Raw genomic sequence first — 24,754 nt, 5'->3', positions numbered from 1 at the left:
TAATGAAAGGCATAGAAGTACGAGTGAAGAAAACCCTATTGATTTTGACCCTGAGGTCCTTACTTCAATTCTTCCAAAGTTTGGGATTAAGTATTGATAGACAGCTGCCAAATGTCAATTCAAGTACCTCAAAACCCCTCCTAAATGCTGTATACACCTTTGTGTTTTATACACCTATTAACAAAAACAACCAAATGTCTTCTCCCCTCCAAATCATGGACTTAAGAGTGTTTCACTTTTATCAAGAGCTGATAATGTCTGGTTGTACTTTCATTTTACTCTAACTGAAAAGTTGGAAACCTGGAGGAGTTCTGTTAAGCACTGCCCAGTTCTCTCAGTCATGGGACTCCTTTCCCCAGAGGAACCATTGCATGTCCTCTGCAGCCAAACCTCATCACACCACTCTGACACTCACTGCCTGTGTGTGACCATGGGCAACATTTCCCTACTGTGTGCTTGTTTCTTCATAAGTAAATTGATGATTAAAAACTGGACCTAGCCCTGATGGTTTGGCTCAATGGAGAGAGTGTCAGCCTGTGGAGGAAAGGCTCCCAGGGTCGATTCAGGCCAAGGGCATATGTTTGGGTTGCAGGCTCCATCCACCCTCCCAACCCCCCAATAGGAAGCATGCAGAAGGCAGCTAATCAATGATTCTCTTTCATCATTGATGTTTCTATCTATCACTCTCCCTTCTTTTCTGAAATCAATAAAAATATTTAAAAATAGTAATAATAAATTGGACCTATTCTTAGGATTGTTTATAAGGATTAAATCTGTTAATATATATATAAAGCACTTAGAGCAGTGCCTGGCATATAGTATACTCTCAGTAAAGAAATGGGAATTTATCATCCATCTTCTCTCTAATTGCTTCTTCAAAGTGTCTAACATGAAGCAGACTTGTAATAAGTAATCACTTAGGAACAAATCCACAATGAATGTCTAAAGGAATGAATACTAAATGACAAAACCTCCACAGGGGGAGAAGCCAGACCTCAAAAATGCAAATACAGAATAAGTATGAATTTGAGACAGAAAAAGATAATTACAGAAGAGAAGAATATAATGGTAGAAAAGGAGAGAAGAAAATATGGAGAAACAGAAGAGTAAAGAGAAGATAGAAAAGGTATAATCAAGAAAAATGGAAGCTATTGACCAGAAGGAAATTTTTATTCAGTATTCTTTCAGACATCTCACTCCCAGGGGATTATTTCAGCCTAGCAGCTAACATCAATTTCCTGGAATTTTCTTAAATCCAGGTAATACACACTGGTTGTAAGTGACTGTGATTAGGTGTCTGTGGCCCTACAAAGACTATTCAATGCTATCTTACAAAACACATCGTGATAATGCTGATTATGTTCAAGGTCATGAATGTTTGGGCTGCCACTGATGATATGGCAAGCAGTCGATGCCAGAACACTGGAGAGCAATTTTCATTTATAGGAAATAGAATATGACAAGGTTAAAAAGACTTCATATCTTATCCTTATAATGCTTACATAATAAAGGTATGTTATCCGGGTAATACGAAAAGCAGTATAAAATAAGTAGAACATACAACCCATTAAAGAATAGTACAGAATACAGAATAGTATTAGTTACTAGTGCTCATTTTTCTGAGACTATTTCACTTTAGTGATGAATAGAAGAAATGCTGAAAATATTTTTAAAGTTAATTAAATTGCTTAATATTAGTCTGTTTAATATAAACTAAATATATAGAACTACAGATAGAGACATATATTTATAATTATAATACCTTATTTTCCATGTAGAGTAATACTAGGATCAGATAGGACTAAACAGTCTTTATAATAAACAATTAAAATGTATAATATGCTAATAGATGAACACAAGATTTCTACTAACAAGTTTCTATTAGAATAAGAAACTTATTGCTATTTCTTTAGAAGCTGTTGTTGGCAGTAACCTCTCTTGGGTATCATACTAAGTAGGATTAGAAGTTGATGCCCAAAATAAAACTGTCCGAGTCTATGTTACTGCTCTGTAGTTAACAAAACCAAAAGAAAAAAACAAGACAATACTTGGAAATGACATATTATAGACTCCAGTTCTATCGCAGTATCTATAAAAAGCTGTTTTACCCGTTGCTTTTCACTGTAGCCAGTAAGAGTAGCATTAACCAGAGCAAGTGTCGAGTTTCCCATCTCTTGAGCATTAAAATTCTGCTGGCATTAACACTTGCAAGCTCCTTTACTAGCTATCTGTGCAGGATATATTTCACTGCCAGAACCTTTATAGTATCATACTCACCTCATAAATATCCATTGACAAGCTGAAGCATACAACTGCACTTTAGTTTAGACTTTTCAAATATAGATGATTTATTTATAGTCTTACCTCAAAAAGAGTTTACTAAACCTTCATGTTTTGTACAACAGTAAATAGTGATTCAAATTTAAAACTGTATACAAAGCACAGAAATACATAGAAACACATACAAGATAATTTAAGAGGTCCAAGAAAACCTGAATATCAGGGACAGGGAGAAATGCTGACTCTTGAGGACACAGTAGGCTCTTTGAGTGGAGATTTCATGTAGCAGCCGAAGAGAGAACACATACTATTATCTGTCCTTCTCCTACACATAATATGACATTATGAGAAGGACAGATAACAGTATATGTGAGGTATAAAGAGATTTATGTATATATTATTACATATATTATGAGATAAATTGTGCCATCCTCTGCTAGAAATAAAACTGCAAGATTTTGAGCTGAAGTATAAATCCCATATACTCTTTTCTAATGTAAGTCTAATATATAAATGTCCCCTTTTACAGTGGAGAACACACACCATAAAGATATTCAGTAGATGTTGTGAAGGGAAATACTGAGTTTGCCTGACAAATTAGACTAGATATAGTAGGACAAAAAATCATTAAACTTGAAGGTAGGAGAATAGAAACTATTCAAATTGAAAAACAAAAAGAAAAAATGACTAAAGAAAATCTGAGATTTGTGGGACAATATATAATAGTCTGTCATATGAGTAATTGATGTCCCAGAAGGAGAAGAGAAAGAATGGAGCAGAAGAAAAATTGAAGAAAATAATCACTCAAAACCTTCCAGAATGATAAAAGGCATAAACACACAGATTAAAAAAAAAAAAAAAAAAAAAAAAAAAAAAAAAAAAAAGTTAGTGATTCTCAAGCAGAATAAATTCATAGAAAACCATATATCAGATTATATACAGTCTTCCCCTGCAGGCCTGGTCTGCCCCAACTGCCCTCCCCTGCTGGCCTGGTCACCCCTAACTGCCCACAACTGCCCTCCCCTGCAGGCCTGGTCCCTCCCAACTGCCCTCCCCTGCTGGCCATCTTGTGTCTACATGAGGACAGCCATCTTTGACCACCTGGGGGCAGCCATCTTGTGTCTTGGAGTGATGGTTAATGTTCATATTACTCTTTTATAAGATAGGAATTTTTTTTTTTTTTGTGTGTGTGTGTGTGTGTGTGTGTATGTCTCATACTCACATGCACACTCACACTCCCAGAAAATATCAGAATTAAGAACCCAAACTCCAACCATTATGTCAGATAATGGCTAATTGAAAACTCAATCGCTATTTAAATTATGCATTTAGGAAAATGTTAGAAAAATCCAAATAAAAGGCATCACTACTGTTTATCAAGTGGGAAATAGAATAAGTTAATTTACTCAGTATGAAAGACTGTTGCTTGAAAACACTAATTTTTTCACTAGATACTTCGTAGACTTAAAATTTTAACCTCAAGTATTACCATAGAGCAAACATTTTCCAGGCAATTAATTTCCCTCTAGAAAATTAGGCATTAAGATAATTGGTCTTAACATACTGCTTTTGGTACACTTGAGGAGAAATCCTGAAAACTTATATATCATTAACATTGAAAAATATTTATTGTGAGATTTTCCTAATATATATGAACCTAAAGATGAAATGATTTATCCATAGCTAAGTTTCTAAAAATTAAACCCTCACTTTTAGGACCCCAAAATAGTATGTGTTGTCCCAGTCAAAAAATTAATAATAAAAATGTGTTGATGAATTCACTCTATACTTCATTCATACAGATTTTCATTATCTATCTCTGCTGAAAAGAATCCATAGAAATATGGGTCATTTGTCAGATGGCTCAATTCCCAGCTAACCCTGCTTTTATGTGCAAATAGAAGTCTAAACACTCATTTCATACTTAATCACAGGTATTTATATTGCAAAGATAGATGCCACTGTAACCCAAAGGTTATTTCACTGATCAGTGAGCATACAATGACATTTAATGGGAATCCCTTGCTCACTGTTTGAAAAGAAACTAAACATGCATTAATTTTGTCCTGAAATCAATTCAGGCATTCTTATCTAAAAAAAAAAAAAAAAAAAAACATATAAACTAACAAGATTCTTAAAACAACTGTGAAAATACTAAATCATCTCTAGAGATATAATTAATTTCTTCCAATGGAAAGAATAAACTCAAAGTTTAAACATTTATACCTGAACTAGCATATAGATACATTCAAACAAGTAAACAAACATAATTGTGATAGTGTCTCAGAATACTAATTACTTACTCATGTGTACTAAGTTACTTCTATGTACAAAGGATAGTTTGCTTTTTGGTCCATAGAACTCAAAAATACTAAAGGCATACACATTTAAGAATCATATTACAAAAAGTTATTGCCTTTGGTTACTTAATCTTCATTTGACTGTCTATATGTAATTATTCAGCATAAATCCCATAACCAGAAATGGAATTGTCTGGTGTTAGTGCAAAATAGATTATTTATAGGTCAATAGATGATAGATAGATAGATAGATAGATAGATAGATAGAATGATAGAAAAGGATATAAAGAGTCCATCTTTCAGTTAGCTTAGAAAAACACATTTTGATTGTCTATAGTCAAAGACAAAATGATTTTCTAAACCAAAAATATAATAAACTTTAATATTCTACTTTAAAAATATAATCAGACTCTAGATAATAGTTTGTTCAGCATTATAACAACTTGTCTAATTTTTAACAAAGATATCTAAGCATCTGTTCAAACTCTGTCTTCTGTCCTAGACTATAATCTCCATGATGTTGTTTTCACTACTACTGCAAATGCGGTGCTCACTCTACAGTTCAAGTGCTTAAAAACATGTGCCAAATTAATCACTACTGGATTTTACTCATGCGGCCAATATAGCTCTGAAACATATAGCTGATATTTATAATAATATTTATATAAATATTGATGGTTCAATCCAATAACACAATGATTAGTAAGCTATAAAATAAAATAAATGGTTCACTCATTTAAACACAAAAGTAGAAAACTATACTTTAGTTTTTACTAACTGACTTATAGTTCAGCATTAGTGGCAATCATTCCATGGGCATATCACAAAAAGTCTTCCTGGTTTATTTTGTGATATGAATATTCAAGCACTCCTAGATGTGTCATTTCTTATATGTTGGTTCAATGGCTAGGCATAATAGGTAACGGCTGACCTGCAGGATAGAAGTGTTCTAAGCTGGGAAACAAGCAGGCATCAGAGAGGAACTGAACTTGATGTCAATTTTAAATAGAGAGCAGATGGTTCGAAATGAAGTCTGTTTCGTGCTTGAAACCACCAACATTCAGAGTAGAGATAAAAGTATATATTCTAAGTCCATTATGTTTCTTATATCTAACTACAACACATGTTTTGACAAGCAGGAAGTGATCATGATGAGCAACCTAACCACAGGTAAACATATCATGCAGTAGTGAAACTTTACATCAGCGTCCAATTAACTGATTCAGTAGGTGTTTATTTTCCTTGTTGCTTCTGCTATTCCCTGTCAAAGACATCAATATTCTTTCTTCACACAAGTGGCATACCGCTTGCTATTCTATGCATGTCAATAAAATTCCAGAGACCAAGTTATGCATCAAGGAGGAATCATTCTACTTTTGTTCATTAATAGCATCATTAAATTTGAAAACAATATAGCATAATTCATGCAGCTTTACCAAAACACATGTTCTTTAAATGCTCTCAAGATTGATGGCACTTAATGACAAGTAGTGAAAGTTTAAGATTTAGTTGATACTAAACCTAGACTTTTTATCAACAAGTAAAGATTCAGGCTTAAAAAGAATGAAAACTTTCTTTAAAAGAATAAAATATAATTTGATAAATTAATTTCACTTAATATATATATTTTTAAATTAATGTAAAGATCTGCAATCCATTGTTGTTATTCTTTTGGTGAGAGATTATTAGATGAATCATTAATTCCAGAACATTCTTTAGAGTCAGGAACAAGAAATGAAAAGATAAGAAACTGCCTTTTTTAATTGCAAAAAAAATCTAATGTTCATAAAGCTTGCTTTCTTTAAAACTGCAGTAATGCAGCTTTTGGTACACTTTTTTTTTAATGACAACAAAAATTCCATTTCAAAACCTCATTGCCTGAAAATGTCTCTTTGACGGAAACAAAAGAGAGCACCATAGCCATGCATGGGTACAATGCCATAATAAAAGCAGTGCAGAGCTGTCATACCATACATAACCCAGCAGCCAGAAAGGCTATATGAGGTGACAGTGGACTGTGGTGTTTGAATGGCATTTCTCAGAAAAATCCAATAGCAGCACAGTTTTAGATTTCAATATCAATGATTGGTCATTCTAATAGGTATCATTGTATTTTTCCATCAACCTCAACACCTGTATTTGGAATTAGAATAGACTGAATGAATAAAATATTCTTCTACTGGCAAACCCCAAACCTGGACAATTATATCAGCATTTTTATTCAATCTTTTCTGACATCAGTGCACCTTGTGAAAAGAAAGCCAGATGTTCAATCTATTTGGAGTTATTAAAGTCTGTTTTACAGACATGTTATATGCAGTGTTTCTTTTCTCCAAATGATGACGGCATTCAAGTCTTTGATAATGAAGAAAACATATTTCAATGTGGGCTTTTCGGTACTTTTAGCCTTAAATATACAACCTAACATATGTTTAAAACAGAACATATGAAAACGAGACAAAGGAAATCTGAGTTCCATGCACAAATATTGGCTCAAAATCTACTTTATAGTAATTTTGAGTAATTCAGACTCAAATCTCTTGAGACAGAGACTAACAGAAATAGAATCTCTTTGCTGTAATCATACTAACCTTCAGGACTTCACGTTGCCACAGTTGATATCTCATTGTTCATATTTTAAAAATATTTATTCCCAGATTTTAAAAGGATTATATCAAAAGAGTCCTTCACTTTGTATGACTTGGGGTCATTTCTCATTGAGCAAAATTAAAAATAACACTTTTATAAAGCAGCCAGCGAATAAATTAATTAGCAGTTACTGTTAAGGTAACAACATTCATCTATCCATTTAACTGTACAAGCTATCACAGAGGTGGTGTCCATGAACCAGTATTGAACAAATCCTGACCATTAAAAAAAATTAACATCACAGTTTTCATATAGCCATGAATAATTTTTAAAGTAATTTCTTCTATTGCCTTTCACATTTATGGGAAAACCCAAACTATACCTAACAAAATGAACTTAGAATTATCTACCACCAATCAGTATGTTCTCTTTTTTTCCTTTTTGCTTCTTTATTGATTAAGGCATTACATATGTGTCCTTAACCCCTCCACTGCCCTCCACTCTCCCCACTCATGCCCTCACCCCCCTAGTGTCTGTGTCTATTGGTTAGGCTTATCTGCATGCATACAAGTCCTTTAGTTGATATCTCCCCATTACCCCACCCTCCCCTACCTTCCCTCTGAAATTTGATGTTTTGATCAATGCTTCTCTGTTCAATGTCCTGTGTTTTTCGCCTTCGAAAGATTAATAATAAAATTAAATTAAAAAATAATGGCTTTGGAAAACTTTCAAGAATGACAAAGGTCAGCTGAATTACTCATGATTTCTATATGTTGAAGAAAACAATCAATATTTTTGAATGAGACTTTGAATCTAATTTCTTTCAGAAGTAATCATCTATTAAGATTTGTTTTATGTATGTTTCTGATATAATTTCACTGAATGTTAAACTTACCTAACAGCAATACTAATCATGTCTATAAAAAATTTTCTTATACCATGTTATCAGTGAGATAGGAAATACGTTTAACTTTATTTCAAAAGGTTCTAGTTCTAACTTTCCCATTTTACAAATCACAGGTCAACATCCCACCTAAAAGGCTGTGTTAGCTTATGTAGCTGGAAAGAAGACATGGTTTCCACATTGAAACAAAGACATTTGATATTAAGTTTAGAATAAAAGCTGAGAATTTGTAAAGCTCTATAAAGACCTGCATGTTTCAAAGTATCTTATTTTAAAAATAAGTCAATTTCACCAAATGTGGAGATAGCTGAATATAACACATTTTAGATATTTTTAGTGAACTAAGAAGCCCAACTATAGTTCTTATATTAGAAGGCTGCTATGAGGTTACCATAATTTATCATATCGATATAAGTATTTTATCTTTCTATTCCTATGTCAAGCAAAATGCCTGAGTTGTAATGCATACTATCTGTTTACAAATGGGAAAAAAGTAGAAAAGAACATGCTAAAAAACCTGTCCCCATCTCACTTCAGTTCCACTATATTAGCTAATATCAGAAATTTGATAAATAATTATACAGCAAATAAAAAGTTCTGGAGAAACTAGAATCCTTATGCATTCCTGGGAGAATTATAAAATGGTGCAGCAACTGTGGAAGACAGTACAGTGGCTTTTCAAAAAACTAAACATAACATTTCACATGATCCAGCAATTCCACTTTGGGTATAGTACACCCAAATTATTGAAAGCAGGGACTTAAATGGACACTTTAAATCCATGTTGAGAGTAGCATTATTTGCAATAGCCAACAAATGGAAAAAAACAAAATGTCCATGGACAGGAGAATGGATAAACAAATGTGGTATAGACACATAACAGAATATTATTCAAACTTAAAAAAAACATTTTTGATGTATGCTACATTATGGATGAGCTTTGAAAATACTATGCTATTACCAATCATTCAAAGAGGAACCAAAACCTATCATCCTTAGACTATTCCAAAAAATTCAACAGGAAGGCACACTTCCAAAGCTCTTTCTATGAAGCCAGCATTACCCTAATCCCAAAACCAGATAAAGACAACACAATAAAAGAGAATTACAGGCCAATATCCCTCATGAACATAAATGCCAAAACACTCAACAAAATTCTAGCAAACTGGATCCAGCATAGCATCAGAAAGATCATACACCATGACCAAGTGGGATTTACCCAAGGGATGCAAAGATGGTAAAATATCCACAAATCAATAAACTTGATATATCACATAAACAAATTGAGAGATAAAAATCACATAGTCATATCAATTGATACAGAAAAAGCATTTGACAAAATCCAACATTCTTTCTTGATAAAAATCCTCAGAAAAGTAGGAATAGAAGGATCATACCTCAACATAATAAAATCCAAGTATGACAAACCTACAGACAATATCATAATAATTAGGCAATAATAAAACCATTTCATGTAAGAACAGGAATGAGACAGGGATGCCCACTCTCACCAATCCTGTTCGACACAGTACTGGAAGTGCTAGCCATAGCGATTAAACAAAAAGAAGAAATAAAAGGTGTCCAAATTGGAAAAGAAGAAGTAAATTTGTCATTATTCTCAGATGACATGATACTGTAAATAGAAAACCCTAAAGACTTCATCAAAAAATTATTCAACTTACTAAATGAATTTGGCAATGTAGCAGGATACAAAATTAATGCCTAAAAATCTATGGCTTTTTTATATACCAATAGTGAACTTACAGAAAGAGATATTTTTTAAAAATCTCATTTACCATTGCACATAAAAAAATTAAGATACTTGGTATAAGGAGGTAAAAGATCTGTACTCAGAAAACTACAGGACACTGATAAAAGAGACAGAGTAAGACATAAACAGATGCAAGAACATACCGTGCTCCTAGATGGGTAGAATCAACATCATTAAAATGTCCATACTACCCAAAGCAATCTACAAATTCAATGCAATCTACATTAAAATACCAACAGCATATTTCACAGACTTAGGATGAACTCTCCAAAAATTCATCTGGAATAAAAATAAAAAAAAGACCCGAATAGCCACAGCAATCCTGAAAAAGAACAAAGTAGGTGGGATCTCAATACCAGATATCAAGGTATTTTACAAAGCAACTGTTCTCAAAACTGCCTGGTAATGGTACAAGAACAGACATATAGGCCAGATGCTATAGAATAGAGAACCCAGAAATCAACCCAAACCACTATGCTCAATTAATATTTGACAAAGGAGGCAAGAGCATACAATGGAGTCAAAACAGTCTTTTCAGTAAATGGTGTTGGGAAAATTGAACAGCTATGTGCAAAAAAAAAAAAAAAAAAAAAAATGAAACTAGGCCATCAACTTACACCATACACAAAAATAAACTCAAAATGGATAAAGGACTTAAATGTAAGACAGGAGACCATAAAAATCTTAGAGGAATCCACAGGCAGCAAAATCTCAAACATATGCTGAAGCAATATCTTCATTGATACAGCTCCTAGGCCAATGGAAACTAAAGTGAAAATAAACAAATGGGACTACATCAAAATAAAAGCTTTAGTACAGCAACAAAACAACAAGAAAGCCTACTGCATGGGAGAACATATTTGCCAATGTTAGCTCTGATAAAGATTTCATCTCCAAAATTTACAGGGAACTCATACAACTTAACAAAAGGAAGGTAGACAATCCAATAAAAAAAAAAATGGGAAAAGGATGGACACATTTTGAAAGAGGACATACAGAAGGCAGAGAGACATATGAAAAGATGCTCAAAGTCACTAATCATCTGAGAGATGCAAATCAAAACAACAATGAGATACCACCTCACACCTGTCATAATGGCTATCATCAACAAATGACAAGTGCTGGCGAGGATGCGGAGGTGCAGCCACTATGGAGAACAGCATGGAGTTTTCTAAAAAAAACTAAAAATGGAACCTCCCATTTGACCCAGTGATTCCACTGCTAGGAATATATTCCAAGAAACTAGAAACATCAATCAGAAAGGATATATGCACCCCTCTGTTCATAGTAGCACATTTTACCACAGCTAAGGTTTGGAAACAGCGTAAGGCCCATCAGTAGATGAGTGGATTAGAAACTGTGGTACATCTACTAAGAAAACTGGAATACTAAGCTGCTGTAAAAAGGAAGAAACTCTAACCATTGCAACAGCATGGATGGAGCTGGAGAGCATTATGCCCAGCGAAATAAGTCAGTCAGAGAAAGTTAAATATCACATGATCTCACTCATTGGTGGAATATAATGAACAACATAAACTGATGAACAAAAACAAATCCAGAGACAGAGAAGCATAGATCAGACTATCAAACCTCAGAGGATGGGGGAAGGACTTGTATGCCTGCATATAAGCTTAACCAATGGATACAGACACTGCGGGGGGGGGAGGGGGAGAGGGTTTGAGGGAACTAGCTGGGGGGTGGGGGGCAATGGAGGGATAAGGGCACTTATATAACACCTTAATCAATAAAGAAGGAATAAATTTTAAAAGGACACTATGCTAAGCAAAATAAGCCAGACAAAAAAGGTCATTTATTGTATGATTCCACTTTTATGAGGTACATAGAATAATCCAGTTCAGAAACCAAAAATCAATGATTGCCAGGGGTTAGGAGAGAGAGGAGAATGGGGAATTATTGTTTTATGAGTGAGAATTTCAGTTTGGGATGATCAAAATATAGTGGAGATGCATGGGGGTGATAGTTGCACACCATCAGTGTACTTAATGCTCCTAAATTGAATACTTAAAATGGCTAATATTATAAATTTTATGTTATATATACATTTTACCCAATATAATTACTATTTATAGGAGTTTAAAATCAATTCAAATATTATATTTTATGAAAATCATTGATAAGGTGAATATAAGACACACACACACACACAAAGAAAAAGCCCCAATATTACAGTAATTATTGTTAGGAATATTATTGAGAAATTATGTTTAAATAAAACACTTATTATTAATTTGTTTAAAAAATTTAAATATATTTTATTGATTTTTTTTACAGAGAGGAAGGCAGAGGCATAGAGAGCTAGAAACATCGATGAGAGAGAAACATCGACCAAGCTGCCTCCTGCACACCCCCCACCGGGGTTATGCCCGCGACCATGTACATGCCCTTGACCAGAATCGAACCTGAGACCTTTCAGTCTGCAAACCCACGCTCTATCCACTGAGCCAAACCAGTTTCGGCTACATTAATTTATTTTAATATAATAGATTTTCTTATAAATTACTAATATGTGATTCTCTCTATGTATATATTTATCATAATTATTTTATATATCAAGCTAGTTAATCAGTTTTAATAATATAAAACTAATGATGGCACATAGCAAAAAATAATTATTATTATTGCTTAATATGTATTTTTTGTAAGACATATAGTAAAATATAGTTGACACTTCAAATATTAATTCAAATTTTTTTTTAGATTTATTACTATCTGAATGGTAACAGTCAAAATCTTAATTACATGCAATAGTTTGGAATAAGTAATTCAGAGTGAAAAAATTATCCTGATAGTTGAGTGTCTCTGTTCTGTCCCCTTAGCCATTAAAGTGGCCTTCGTAGAGGTCTTCTTCTCTACTGCCTACCATCTGGTGGAGGTAGCTGACCACTACTGAGCTCACAGGCTCAGTCATCAAACGCAAAAATATAAAAGATTCCAGCTGGTGTTAATGAAAGAATAAAGTTCTCACTAGCTGTTCTTTTTTTTTTTTTTTAAGAGTTTTTTTTTGTTTTTTTGTTTTTGTTTTTTTTTGATTTTAGAAAGAGAAGGAAGAGGGAGAAAGAGAGAAACAGATTAGAGACAGAAACATCGACCAGCAACCTCTCAGTGCATGGGACAACACTCAACCAGCTGAACCACAGTGGCCAGGGCTGGATAGCTGTTCCTAATGCTTCTACCACATGGAGTCTCTTCAACTGAGACAGACCCCAGGGCCCAGGGCCCAGGGCCCAGGGCAGGAGCAATTGCTGTGGTATTTCTTTACCGGAGTGCTAACATGGCAGTATCACTGTGATTCTCAAGATCTGTCCAAATTGATACATAGTCAAAAATAATAAAATGCAGGGAATCAGTTATAATCATTTTTAAAGATATAATTTGAACTAATTTGAACCACAACCAACTATAGTCCGCATGTACATAATCAATGGTTTTCTTGACAACAGCAGCAATACTTACTAACCAGCCATTAAACAATTTATTATGTACCAGGTGCTTTCCTAAGGGTTTTATGTGCACTAGAATTATTTAATCAACACAGTGGTCCTCTAGGGCCGTGGTCAGCAAACTGAGCCTCGTGAGCCACATGCGGCTCTTTGGCCCCTTGAGTGTGGCTCTTCCACAGAATACCACAGCCCACAGCCGGGGCAAGTCTATTTTGAAGAAGTGGCGTTAGAAGAAGTTTAAGTTAAAAAAATTTGGCTCTCAAAAGAAATTTCAATCGTTGTACTGTTGATATTTGGCTCTGTTGACTAATGAGTTTGCAGACTACTGCTCTAGGGCAAGTATTAGTTTTCTGAATAAACAGATGAGGAAACTGATGCTTGGAGAAGACAAGTCATTTACTCAGAATGCCATCACAAGTAAATGGCAGCTCCAAGATCTGGAACCAGGAGAGTCAATATCCACCATCCATAATCATTAAAGTCTGTATCTTAGGTATTTGTATAGATCTTTTAAAACCACATTAGAGATAACAAAATATTAGTGGCTGAGAATACAAGGGAAAATGCTTACTTTTATTAAACAATCTAGTTGGAATACATAAATTAAGTACATTATAAATTAGGTCCGAAGAACATTATAAAAGGAATATAAGACATTATTAGGGGAACATAAGAAAAGAGGCCATACCTCTAAAACTACAGAAAATGAACTTTCTCTGGATGTCTGGAACTTAAAGCTCAATACAGGCTAGTACATAAGTTTAACTGTAGATTAAATACATTAAGTCCTACAACTGCATATATTTTCCATTTTGAATGGGACTCTTTTCAAGAATGTATTCACATTTCCATCTTCCTTATCTGAGTTGTCTGCGCGTGTTCTCATATCAGAGACAAAGCTTTATAATGATGGCTATTGATCATCATACCAGGATACAGGCCAGCAATATTCTCAGGGCACTCTAAGGAATATGAAGTGCTTTCTCTTTACATTAAATGATCCCAGATTACAGTGTTTGTCCAGGTCTTGCATCTCAGTTCTCTCATTTTCTTCCTTGCAACTCTTAATTCTCAGTACAGTGCTCTATCCATGTTTCACAGTCCCTCTGCCCCAATTCTATTGTACTTCTTCTAATCTGCCATATGGAAATAAGATAAGCCCACCAAGAGTAGGTATAAAAAATATATGCAGCCCAGCAGGTGTGGCTCAATAATTGAACATCGACCATGCACTAAGAGACCACTAGTTCGATTCCTAGACAGGGCATACAGCAGCAGTTGGGGGCCTGATCAATGTTTCTATCTCCCTTCCTGCCTCTCTAAAATAAACAAAAACATATTTAATAATATATATGTAGATAATAGTATAAATAAGCTGAAACTCTTCATATATATTTTTATTGATCAGAGAGTTATTTATCTTGTATTCCTAATTACTACTCTAGAATGTATTTTAGGTGTGGAAGTTGCTAATCTACTTTGCAATACCTTATAGTTTAAAACAATACAATTGCATAAAGATTCTACAGAATAAATTCATTACTAATTATACATTAAATATAGAACCATATTTTCCCTACACATGATTATAATATTCGTAAGTCTACATTTTAATACATTTACCAAAATAGAGTCCAATTCAAGCACTCTACCAAATCTAAACAACGAAACCCAACTCACATTATGTATATTCACTGTCACTTAAGAAGTGCACACATATTCGAATTGCACATGATTTTTCTCAACTTGAAGATTTTGCAAATGTTTTGCTGTATTTCCTTATTTAAAGAGTTGAACTTCTTTTGCATATCCCAGGCTAAAAGTAAATAGCTATTCTATATACATTTTCAAGAGAAGCAAATTAGAGCTAACTTCATAAGGGTTGAAGTGAGGGACACCAGCTGCAAATATTTTATGCTTACCAATGTATCTCTTTCCTAAATTCCACTTGTGCCAACAATGAGTAAAATAAATGCCCTAGGATCTCTCTCATTCATATTTTCAGCCCCCCTTCCCCCCTCCCCAGCCCTCTCTTTACTCAAACCTCCCCCTCTCTCCTCTCTCTCTTTCCTTCCAGATAAATGCCAGTCATTTGGCCAGGGCTAACTCACAGAAGGTACGGCGGGCACAGATGGCACTAATGCATAAATGTAATCTAGCAAAAGAGTGCCCATGCCAACCCAGAAAAGGTTCCAAATAACTGCAGTGCACTTACAGGAAGTCTGTGATTGGCAAGGTTGAAGCTGCAACTGTGAACACTCGCTGTTTCTTCCCAGATCGACAATAGGAACTCTTGAGCAAAGTGAGCATATTTAATTTGTTTTATTTGCCACAAATGTATTAATTTAGATGGTGTTTAGATCAATGATATATCCTTACAAATAATACTAAATGAGGATAATCTGATTTGTGCCATGTCTGAACGCATTCACAAGTCCATGTGTATCTGATGACCTAGAGGCTTTTCCCCACCCGTTCTCTGTTTTCTTACCTCTTCACAGTATCCTTGTGTAATTCAAATTTATGGCAAACTGCCGATATAATGTTACTTTGAGGATAATTAATATTTTCTCTCTTCTTTTTTTTACCAAGTGATATCACCATACTCTAAATTTGAATTGCATATAAAATACCCATGATGTAGGTAAATTTAGTAAGACCTTTAATATTCATATTTAGTACAATTTTAAATTCAAGCAAAACACTAATGAAAGTAACTATGTTTATAATCCTACCTGTATGTGCCTACCCCATAGTTGTTTGTTTCATGAAGAATGTCACCAAGAAGAGAAAAAGGTTGAACATTTAATGTGGGGTCCAATCTGAGAGCAGCACTAGGAGAGGAGGAGGCAATCTAAGAGGGGAGAGCAGAACTGCAGAGAGGATTTCCGCGTGTAATTCTCTAAACAGCTCACCACAACCCTCCATGATTTTCCTCGGAAAGGGATATTCCTTTCTAATGCTTCATTATCAACCTATCTATCTTCTCCTCGATAAAATCCAAATTGGAATAAAAGTAGTCATTGCTGCATTAGTTATAATGGTGCCCTGCCCACCAATAAAATATATATTAAATATCCAAACACAGAGGGTTCCTAAGTTGACTGGAGGAAGATGCAAAGAACTCACAGACATGGATAAACAACAGTGTGGTGACGGTAGGGAGAGGGGGTTAGGGACTGGTGGAGCAGAGTATGAGGGATAAATGGCGATAGAAAAATATAAAATAAAATAAAAAAATAATTTTATGTCACTGTTATCTTGAAATTTGATTTAAAAATGACACACTTTTAAATAATAGAAATTAGTATTTATATTGTAAATTTCAATTACGTTTTTAAAAACAGGCTCAGAAAACTGGTTTATGTGATATAAGAAGATACTTTTTTCTTCTTTGTCATGAAAGTTTTGCAGTTTTCTTTAATAGGTACATATTTATTTTTGTAATAAGATAATTTAAAAAAAAAACTTACCATCTTATTTATTTATTTTACCTCACCTTTTGTATACACATACAAAAATGAAGTTACTTTTTCTCAATTATAATCTTATCATTGAATCAAATTCCTGGAAGAAACTAAATAGCTGTTAATAATTTTGTGTTTTCTCTCAAATATAAACTGTGTATGAAAAAAAGCAATAGAATAGACTTTCAGCAAATAACCATCAATGTGATAAAATAAGATTTAAAAAAAAGTGGTCAGGACTTTTTGTGTTTGAAAACAAAACCTACCATTTGAGAGTCATTTGACTTGAAGCATTGTATCTTTTCCATCTTATTTTCTTCATTCGAAAAAGGTAGCACTGCCTCATAGAGAGAGTGGGAGAACTGTGGAGATGTAACTACATGATAAACTCTAATAAGTGTCATCTATTCCTATAGACATGAACTGGCAAATAGTTTGATTTATGGATTTTGTTTTCAATAAAACTTCAAAATAAATATTGAGTGGGGAGGAGGGTCAAGAACAAAAACAAAAACAAAAACAAAAACAAAACAAACAAACAAAAAAACCTTCATTAATCAAGTTCCAAACCAAAGAACTATCTATTCAGCAGTTTCTTTTCATGACACACACATTCTAGTCAGAGTGCGATCGTGCATGCTTTCAGAGGACTGACTCTGGGCATTCTATCCAGAAAAAAACTAGTGGTGGTTGTTATTAAGAATAGAGAGGTTTGTAACACGCTCCTAAAATTAGAGTTGCCATCTACCAATATAAAAAGTTTAAAATTGTTATGTTCCTTTAAAGGAGGAGGAGGAGGAGGAGGAGGAGGAGGAGGAGGAGGAGGAGGAGGAGGAGGGGAGAGGAGGAGGGGGAGGAGGAAGGGGGATGAAGAGGGGGGAGGAGGAGGGGTAAGGAGGAGAAAGAGGAGTAGGAGGGGAAGGAGGAGGAGGGGGGGAGGGGGGAGGGAGAGGGGGAGGAAGAGGAGGAGGAGAAGGACCTCCTTAGCCAATTAGAACCACCGCCCTTTGCGCCTGCTGACTCAGCTGGACGGGCAGAGTGGGCTGGATCCAGGGAACACCCCACCACTCTGTTCCCACCCTGCGCAGGCCACAGCATGCTCAACCTGAAACTGTGTTCCTGCAGTCACACGTGACCTGTGACGGTCCATCATGGGCAGCGAATGTGAAATTGAAGTAGTGACGAAGAGTTGGGGGGAGAGTAGATTATAGGGGAAGAAATAATGAACAGAAAAAGAGAAATTCAAAGGCCAGCTGGCTGGGAAAAGGGGAACCTAAACACTAGGGAAAATACCAAAAGGAACAGTTACTAGGGCGAAGCCTAGATCAAAAACTAATACAAGGAAGCAAAGTATTAATAGAAACCAAAGTGCAAGACAGAACATTATTGACTTGCGTGCCTAAGGTACATGGAGTAAAAGGAGAAGGAAGTCTTATTTCTTTTGGCTACAGTTACTGCAAAGTGAAGAAATTTTAAGACATGTTTAGAGTTCAAGAAAATTACTTGGAATTCAGGGGTGAAATAGAGATGAGTACCCACATGTGTGTCCGTTGGCTACTTGTTTTTGCAAGGAACATTTGCTATTCCGCATTCACTGCAATGCTACGTAGTACATTTCTACTGCAATCCAGGTGTTGGAGAGCCAGCCACATTAAAGAGTGCACTTAGTTAGTACACGCTCAACAGATGACTGGGCTTTCAATAGGATCTATTACTTAAAACTATAATTGCTTCTTCCACGAAAAAGCACCAAGAATTTTTGTCCTAAAGTTGTAAGAAAAATATGTTGTTTTTTTAATCTTTACCAGAGGATATTTTTCTATTGATTTTTAGAGAGAGGGAGTAGAAGAAAGAGGGAAAGACAGAGAGAAATATCGATGAGAGAGAAACACATTGATTGGTTGCCTTGCGCATGTGCCCCGACCAGGGAGAAGTCTACAACTGAGGCATGTGCTCTTGACCGAAATCGGCCTGGGACCCTTTGGTCCACATGCTAATGCTCTATCCACAGAGCCAAACCGGCTAGGGCAGAAAATGGAATTTATCAGGAAATGCCAGGTATACAACCTGATTACAGATCACATGTTCTATTATTATTCATAGTTTGAAGTGTAGCGAGTACCTCACAGCATTGCCAGTATCATTCTGATGCTATTTTTGAAAGTTCAGTTGTTTCAAACACCATTCTTCAATAAGTACTACAAATTGTATCATTATCTTTGGCTGAATTTTTAAGCAATCTCTAGTCACATAAGCTTTAAACTGACATAATGCTATTCCATCCACTATGCTATTTTCAGATCTTCTCTCAGCAGAGCTTGGATATCCTCTTTCTTTTTTTTTTTAATTTCTTTATTGATTAAAGTATTACATATGTTTCTTTATCCCCCCCATTACCGCCTCAACCCCCCCCACTCATGCCCTCACCCCCCTGTTGTCTGTGTCCATTGGTTAGACTTATCCTTATACGCATGCATACAAGTCCTTTGGTTGATTTCAAAACTATTGCCATTCTCTTACATAAATCAGCACTATAACTGGTAGTACTACTTTAAAACCCTGAATTGAGAAGTTTTCTCCTTAATGTCACATCCACAGTCTAAGTGTACAGCTAGAATGTTGTCATAATTTTCTAATTCTATCAAGGTTTCTCTTCCTTTTAAGATAATATATTTCCTCATAAAAGTTCAAGTATAATCGCTGAGAGAAGGAAATAGTGAAATATTTCAACACTATTTAAGTTGGTCTCAGAGACTGAAGAACGATGCAAAAGAAATAAAAACCCTTTACCAAATGTAAAAGATAATGAAGGAGAAAGAACTAACATGAAATAGTTAGAAAGCAATTAATTTCAAAATTATTGCACAACATTTAAAGTATTTCACTTCAGGCTCTGGTTATATATTGCACAATGGATTATAGTGACCTTTACACTTCTAATCATTCCTACCTAGTACTACACAAAGACAACAACTATGCTTACATTTTTCATCTCTTGCACAATTTTAGACCCAAAATTAGCAAGCAAAGAAAAGTTTGCTTATGTATTCACTCAATCATTTGAAGGTATTTCTCATTTTAATCTTTGCTACAAAGAAGAAAAACAGTGTAATGCAGATAACCCTTTTGCTTTACTCTTACAAAAGTAATAAATTAATTAGTCTTAATTTTATACAGTTTAAGAACACACCCATAAACTTAATTAAGCTTTTAATTCAGCTATAAAGAATAGGAGCCAATCACTGTAGTCTCAACAGTAGCATTAAGAAAACAAGATGCCCATTTCAGTTTCTTAATGAGGCAATTACCAGTAACAAGAAAATCTCAAAAGATTCATATTTTGCTCAATTAAGTTCCTTAAAAACCAGTCTCATATAACCATCTAAAACAGCATTAAATTGGGCAGAAGAAAAAGTTTTTTGCAAGATTGTTTGCCAGATTCATAAATGTTTAGGTATCTTTCTTTAAATTCTCACTGTAATACACCCACATAAAAGTATCTATAAGTAATTTTTTTTCTGGCACTCACTTGAGCTACTAACTCCCAGCTCTAATTTATACCTATCCTGAAAGAGATACTGACCAGATTATACTATTCTTAAAAACAAACAAAACAAAACAAAACAAAAAAAACAGATCTTTGTTTCATTATCTATCCTAGAAATAAAAAAATCATAAAATGTTGTGCATCACTAACAAAGTACAACCTGAACAATTAAATATCCAATTAAATATCCTGAACAATTTAATATCCAATTAAATAACAATTAAATATCCAAATAGTTATACTGAGCATCAACCATGTACCGTGTTTTTAAAACCCACTAATGGTCTTTTGCTTTTCAGTAAAAACAAGAACTATATTGTGACATCTGCTTACTATTTTATCCTAGTTTTTACTCGTTAATAACTGGCTTACCCATTCCTCACTTTTTGGAATTTGTTGTTTCAACTCTTTGCAAAAGCTTTCCTGCGGTGGATTACAAACTTCTCCATGTAGAGAAGTTCAGAAGCAAGACCACTAAATGCAATGGTGAGTTCTCTAGCTAAATGCAGTGGTGAGTTCTCTAGCTAGATCTGAAAGCAGACTTCATTTCTGAGTTTGAATCAAGCGAATCAAACCTGTCTAACAGCACTGGTAGGGATATTCATACAAACTGCAAAATATTTTACTCCAGAGGATATCTCTGTGAGCTGCAGAAGCGTGATGAACACACAGGAAAAAGAAGAGAACTGCAGAATTCAAGCCCATTAAATGTATCCAAAATGCATCAGCATTTTCATGCCAACCTCTCTATAACCAATTCAGTCCCTACAGAAAAATTTAAATAGTGCTGAAAAAGTAGTACATTACATTTAGTACTACTACTGTGTTATCCATGGTGGTTAATATATCGCAATATATATAGGGATAATTACTACTATCATATTCGTTAAAAACCACTAAATCACAAGACCATTTTAAACTGCTGCAGTAGGAGAAAGACGGTCAGATTTTTACAATATCATATCCTGGCACCACACCAAAAAAAGAATGTACTGTACTGCTTGGGGTGGGGGTGGGATGTAAACATGAGTTCTTGTCTTTAAGTGTTATTTGCAGTTAAGTGACAAATAAAAGGTATTTCTTTCAGCCTTCACAATGAAAGAGGCCTAATCTATGCCTGTCACAACACAAAAGCAGGCCATTGGCCTAAGCTGTAGCCCATATGGTTGTTACACATGCATTTGTGAATCTGGTGTAACACGCTTTGTGTTGGCAATTTAAATCTCAATAGCCTATTAATCTTTTAAATACACTTAAGCATGTCCACCACTGCTGCCAGGCTCTCCTGCCACCTTCTCCTTCCTACTAGCCCAGTGTTTTCTCCCTAGAGCTCAAGGTTTCAGCAGAGTGAGTCCTGGCCACAGGAAGACAAAGAAATTCAGTGAAAAGTATAGTTCTTTTATAATTGCCTAATGACACCACACTTTTCTATCCTTCAGCTTCTTAAAATTAAGTATAAATGCTTCTCAAGCAGATAATTCTTGATTTTTTAAAACATGACCTGAATTATTTAACTCATGAATCCAGGCTTACTTTCAAGCAGCTTTAATGGAGATAGATTCGTCCCCAAGGAGCTCCTGAAGTGATGAGTGTGAGGTGCTCTCGCTCTCCTGCCTTCTGAAGGAAATGATTAGGAAGCAAATATGCGGAAAGTTCTTGTCCAATTAGAAGACAGCTTATTATATTAAGCGATATGTACAAAAGTCTAAGGTAGAAATCTCTTTTCAATAATATGCCCCAAAGTATTTTTTTTTATATTGCAGTAGTTAACCTAAATATGGAATAATCTTACTCATCGTAATTCCCATTACAATTCCAGCTTTGAGATTTTCATGTCAATCATCATTCATCTTACATCATTTTGTTGGAAGAAATACACTGATCTCTATGTATTGTTATCAATGGCTAAAAGATTTAATACTTATTCAGCATTTACTGTATACCCTGGAAGTATTCTAAGTGTTTCAGATGTATTAACTCATACAATCTTCACAAAAATGAAGCAGTATATTTATACGACATAAAATAGAGCTAGGAAGGCAATTTTTGTGGGTTTGTTTGTGTGTGTGTGTTGCATTAAAATGCCTACAATTGTAGGGCCAGTGTGGCTCCATGGTTGAGCATCTACTTATGAACCAGGAGGTCACAGTTCAATTCGTGGTCAGGGCACATGTCCGGGTTGTGGGCTAAATCTTCAGTGTGGTGCATGGAAGTGGCAGCCAATCAACGATTCTCTTTCATCACTGATGTTTCTCTCTCCCTCTCCCTTCCTCTCTGAAATCAATAAAAATATATTAAGAGAAAAAGAAGCCTACAATCTACTGATCTGAGTTCCCTAATATAAACTGAAACCTAAATACTCAGTTTTCATTACTTATCAGTGCACCTCAGCCATTCAGGTTCATTGTAGGTGTTCACGTAGCAGTCCTCCAGATTCAGCCCTCCCACCTCTGGTATAAGGAGAATGGATGAAGGAGCTCATTCGGTCAACAACAAGAGTTGACTTACACCACCGGGAGCCTGAATTACATTTATTTTGGGCATCACAGACAGGCCCTACTTTTTAATATATTTGTTCTTACATGTCAATATATATCCTAGATTTGCCCATTCATAATGATCTAAAAATTTTAAAAATGTAATAAGCTAAAAGAAAGTGAGCTTTTCTTCCAAATTGGAATATCCTATATAATAAAGAGCTAATATGCTAATTGTCATCACACCACCATGACCAATCAGCAGGAGGCTGTGTGTGCAGTGAGGGTGGCAGCACCAAGAGGCAGGAGGCAGGGCACCTCCTTGAGTGGCTGGGCCTCTGGTATAAAATGGTAAAATGTAGAGTGAGCATGAAATTGAAAGACAGAGACTACCAGTGCTGGATATATAATTTAAAATGTGATAAAATAATAATAGCAAATATTTATTAAGGACTTTCTGAGTTACAGTCACTGAGCTATATGTTTTACTCTCAATCTTCAAACAACCCTGAGTGGCAAGTGCTCTTATAATACAATTTCCATTTTAAATACTAAAAAAATGATAATGAGTTTTAGCTAAGGATGTGCATAAGGGCACAGAGTTAGTAAACAGTACAGTCAGGAATGGAACTGAGGTATTTCAGGATAGTGAAGGGTTACTAAGTTACATTGTAGGCCCCTATAAGCACTCCCAGGTGAATATTTGTGTGCAAAATGTTTATTAGGGAATGCTTTCAGAAACAATCTGTTTCTGTGAAGGAGTTAGGACTGAGCAAAGAAAGAATTTACACCTTGCTGAATTCTCAACAGAGGCCTCAACAAATCCCATGGGGACCTCTGAAGCTGCAATGGCCCCCCGAATTGCTCTGAATGGAGGCAGAGAGCCAAGCCTTGGGACCTCACATCAATCAGTCATTGAATTTTTCAGTCATCCATCAGCCCTAAGCCATTCCTGTGGAACCAGCAGAGGAAATACAGTTTTCCTATAGCTTCCATGAAATGCCCAACTGAAAGGAGAAGAAATAAAGAATAGGTGATGAGCCACAAAACCCTCCCTGTTCTCGTTAGTTAATGGAAGACATTTATTATATTAGGATGGCCAATGACATCTGAACCTGTATGATAGATTATTTACATTCTATAAAGTCCTAATCCTAAAACCTTAGGATCTAGACACTATTCAAAATAAAAAAGGATTAATGCTTTATTTCTCTTCTTACTACCATGAGTATTTATATACCCACACAGACTGTATTCCAAATTACTATGAAGCCCTTTGTGTGTAAGATGCCTGCATCTTCTGGCCAGAAGTAAATAGAAACCTACCATAGCTGAATCGTAACTCCTACCTCTCAGCCAGATGGGGCTGTTCTCTGACAGACACTGAGAACAGCTACCCAAGGTTTGCAGCTCTTGCCATTAGCAATGTTTTCTTTCCTTCAGATTCCAATCTAAGAGGATCATTTACATTTGTCTTATTTTAAACAAGCATATGTAGACAGGGAAGACAGTTCTCATTAGCAAAAGATAAAACTTGGAGAAAAAATAATAATGGTGCTACTCTGCATTGCTACCTCCTCTTATAATCAAATCTGCCCTTGCATATTGGTTCAATTAGGTAAATCTGATTATTAGGGTAGCAAAGTCCTATTTACAACAAGGATTGGCTTGGCATGACCATCATTCATAGATTTTGTTTTTAATTCTCACTTGATGATACTTTTTCCAGAGAGAGAGAGAGAGAGAGAGAGAGAGAGAGAGAGAGAGAGAGAGAAAGAGACATCCACATGAGAGAGACATATTGGCAGCTTCAACTGCCAGCACTGAGGAACCTGCAACTGAGGAATATGCCCTTGACTGGTACTGAACATGCAACTCTTCAGATAGCAGGCCGACTAACCACTGAGCAACCGGCCATGGCCATCATTCATGTTTTAAGTGCTGTAAAGACTAAACAA

At 35.2% G+C, this 24,754-nt stretch overlaps 1 protein-coding gene across 2 annotated transcripts in view; it reads right to left on the bottom strand.

The window, feature by feature from the left end:
- Window positions 1–24,754, bottom strand: part of ANTXR2 (ANTXR cell adhesion molecule 2) — a 127,267-nt gene that overhangs the window by 4,297 nt on the left and 98,216 nt on the right. The gene's annotated exons all lie outside the window — the stretch shown is intronic.

This window comes from Pipistrellus hanaki (assembly GCF_964339955.1).
Source record: "Pipistrellus hanaki genome assembly, chromosome: 1".
NCBI classification, from domain to species: Eukaryota; Metazoa; Chordata; class Mammalia; order Chiroptera; family Vespertilionidae; genus Pipistrellus; species Pipistrellus hanaki.
This window is presented reverse-complemented; position numbering and strand designations above follow the sequence as displayed.